We start from the raw sequence: 4022 nt of genomic DNA, 5'->3' as shown, positions 1-4022 counted from the left end.
TTCATCTCTATAGCATATCACCCTTTAAATGAAAACAAACATTTATAAACAATATTTGGAAATTTGGGCATAGTTTTTTTTCTAAACTGCTTCCTGCTTTTTCTTGGGTGAAGTAGTTTAGGGGTTCATGAAGACCTTTCAGGGGACTTGGTCCATCAAACCACATTAGTCTGGAAGGAATCCACAAGTTCTCATCCTCTGTGGAAACAAAAGCAGAACCTCTTTTCCAAAGTAACATATCCTTAGACCCAAATTTTGAAGTCAAGATACCTTAAAATATATATGTTGGTTTAGCTTAGCAGCCTGTACAATGAAATGTCTCTCTGTACTTAGCTCATTCACAGTCAAAAAATCAAAGAAAACAGAATAATATACATTATCCAGACTCTCTGTGTATATTCCATTGATGCGGGAGTGATTTCTTATTAATAAAGAAACTGCCTAGACCCATTTGATAGGCCAACCCTTAGGTAGGCGGAGAAAACAGAACAGAATGCTGGGAGAAAGAAGCTGAATCAGGGAGTCGCCATGATTCTCCCACTCCAGGTAGACGCAGGTTAAGATCATTCCTGGTAAGCCAGTTCATGGGCTACACAGATTAATAGAAATGGGTTAGATCGATATGTAAGAGCTAGCCAATAAGAAACTGAAACTAATGGGTCAGGCAGTGTTCAAAAGAATACAGTTTCAGTGTAATTATTTTGGGGCATAAGCTAGCCATGTGGGCGGCCGGGTGCCGGGGACGCAGCCCCGCTGCTCCTACTACAATATTCCATCTTTACATGGTTTTTCTTTTCTTTGCTCCTTTAATCTATGACTGTCTGTAATCTGTCTCTTTAAATACTTTGTCTTATTTTTTCTATATTCTTCTCTCTTTCTCTCTCAAGCCAATGTACATTTATCCAACACTATGACCCATTTAGAGGTCTTTTTCATCTGAATTTGTCTTTATTGTGTATCTGTAATCCTTTTCTGAACAGAACCGTTTCTTAGAATGATAAACAGCATGGCTAGGACTAAGGCTGCTTTGCCTTTTGGCTCCACCCAGTTCAACAGAGCAGAGATCTGTTTACCGCAAGTTCTGTGAGCCATTCTCTCTGCCCCAGCTCCAGGGATGCAGTGGGTCTACTTTGTCACCAATTAACCTATAGAACAAACCCCATTCAAATACTCAGCCTCCTGAAAGAGCCAGAGCTGTTCCTGAAACTAGCATGAACCAGGAAGACTTCTTAAAGGAGCCATGCAGTTTTTGCTGCTACTGCTGAGTCAGGAAGTCTTCTTTTAAAAGAATTGCATCTCTGCTTGCTTCTAGCAAACACAGCCCACCAGAAAAGATGTTGCTACCAAAAAGCCATGCTTAGCTCTGTTCTTTTGTGCATAGAATTCCTTTCCAACACTCTCAGGTTTTATGTGAATGTAGCTGGCTCACATTGGTGCATCAATCTGTAGATGGAGGCTGCTTGCTTGTTTCAGCCACCCAAATCCAAAATAATCACACAGAAACTGTATTAATTAAAACACTGCTTGGTCAACCACTTAGGCATATTGCTAGCTAGCTCTTTTATCTTAAATTAACCCATTTCTATTAATCTGGGCATCATCATGAGGTCATAGCCTACCAGCAAGCGCCTTTCTTCTTTGGCTACATGGCTTCTCTTTGACTCCGCCTATTCTCTCTTTATATCCTTGTTCAGATTTTTCTATCTTTCTCTATTCTGCGCTGCCATAGGCCCAAAGCAGCTTCTTTATTAGCCAATGACAATAAAGCATACAGAGGGCAATCCCATATCAGGTGTAGGCTGGAAGCAGTTCTAGATGTAAAGAAGAGATTGCTCATGGTAGTGGCCATTCATGAGTACCCATGCCCATTCATGAGTGCCTACACTTCCACTCTACACATGACATGAATTCCTCTGCTCCTCCCATTCTGGGCTTATCTGTTTGCCCATCGTGTCTTCTCTAAGACTGGCTTTTAATTTGGTCACTTGTAATCTCTCCAGCTTGCTGAATCATTCTGACTTTTGAATCTTACCACCAACTCTGGCATTTTGCACTACCACGTATCTAAATTCATACTTCTAAGAGAAGAAAAAATGAGTACACATTAACTGTTCTGGTTCACCTTTGGTTGTATTTGACAATTCCAGCTCCAATCAACTATATCCAAGTTATAGAAAGAGTCATAGGATTTGAAGTATATAAGTGTGCTTTCCCCTGTACCTCTGGCTGCAGTAGCTTCTATGACGAGGGATATAGTAATCAGGGCTACTAGAGAGGGAAAGGGGGAACAAAACAGTCATGTCCTTCCAAGGCACCCACTCAGGCATATGAATATGTGACCATATCAGCTTCCTCTGAGACAAATGCACGATCAATGGTCAGCAATTCCATGGTAGATGGGAAATCTTTATAGACTAAAAAGGCAGATTTCAAGCATGATAAAAAATATCTCCAAACTGCTTCTCACTTGTATTCAAGCACAGGCCTTCCATTGCTATTCATAATAAACCCCCACTAGCCTTCCAAGCCAGTGATAAAGACCATAAGCTACTTATAATTAACTGCCGGGGTAAAGGTGAACCAGAGGCAAGGACTTTAAACTGGCCACAGAGCTAAAGGGTAAGTGAGTGGCAGTAAATACAGTTAGCTCTTCTTTCCTGGCCCAAACCTAAAAGGTAAGCTGAAGGCAATAAATTCTGTTAATTGTTCTTGCCTGGCTACATAAAAGTCCTGGCAGGAGTGAAGACAGAAGGAGAGACTCTTTGGATCTATTAGAAAACTGGACCCCAAAGAACTGGAATTTTTCCAGAAATCTGCTGAGGAAAGGGGACAGTGGAAGCCCCAGTGCCATCCAGAGGGGGAACATAACTCCCAGGAGCAGATTTCACACAGCTCTGACAAGGATGGGCAGGGCTACAACTTGGCTAGGGGTGCTTAGTTGCCCTTTATGTAAATGTAAACTTCATGTCAGTACCTCAAAGATGGATTCAGGGGCCACTGGACCTCTTTGTCCCGTGCCTTCTTTTGGTACTCTATACTATCACTGGCATCTGGAGTCTGTGTGCTACGGACAGGTGGCTGAGTCTATTAGGGCTATCAGAGCCCCAGCTTGGACTCCAAAATCTTTGGTATCACCATCACAAAACTAACAGGCAGACTGACAACAATAAATCCAGTTAGCTATCATTCCTTCCTCCTACACCACACAGATCAACTCTTAGCTGTCTGCAGTGTTAGGAAATGTTATATTAAGGTTAAATATTTCCTTCTCCTTGGGTGCACAGGTGTGGAGCATTGCTTCTGTGCCCAAGGTTCAGATCACCTTAGGAGGACAATCTTGCACCCTTCAATAAAAATCACAAGGAACAAATGCTGTGGGCTCCCAGCTCTTTATTTTATCAAATGCCTATCTTGTCCTCCAAACTGTATATTGTTGTCTAGACTTTATTAAAGGGTAACTTTCTCTCTTTGGCCTCTTTCATTCTCCTTTTCCAAGAACCTGATGAGATCTCCAGCTTTCCTGAGCTGTTTGTTTTCTCTCGCTAATTTCAGCAAATTGTCTAGTAGTTCCTTTCTGCATCATTTCTTAAATTCTGTTAGCAATGAGACCAAGAATCTACAAAAGTGGAACATGTCAGATGGGGGAAACGCAAAATCAAATAATCCCACACTAGCTCCATCTAGGGTATACTAAGGTTTTTCTTTATTAAAAGGGAAACTCATGGATCACAACAAGGAAATAGGAATGGGATCCAGCATCTAGGTGTGGCACACAGGAAGAAAAGGTGCCAAGTGAGCAGGACCATGGCTTTTTGGTACCCAAAGCCATGCCCCACCTGGTCCAACCTCTCAAAGGCTATTGGCTATAGGAGGTTCCCCATCAGAACTCTCTGACCCTGGTGACTGTGGCTAGGAGATAAATGGATGGATGGATGGATGGATGGATGGATGGATGGATGGATGGATGGATGGATAGATGATAGATAGATAGATAGATAGATAGATAGATAGATAGATAGATA

Source organism: Microtus ochrogaster, chromosome 1 (genome assembly GCF_000317375.1).
Source record: "Microtus ochrogaster isolate Prairie Vole_2 chromosome 1, MicOch1.0, whole genome shotgun sequence".
In the NCBI taxonomy this organism is placed as follows: Eukaryota; Metazoa; Chordata; class Mammalia; order Rodentia; family Cricetidae; genus Microtus; species Microtus ochrogaster.
The sequence above is the reverse complement of the archived record's forward strand: the minus strand, read 5'-3'. Positions refer to the sequence as shown.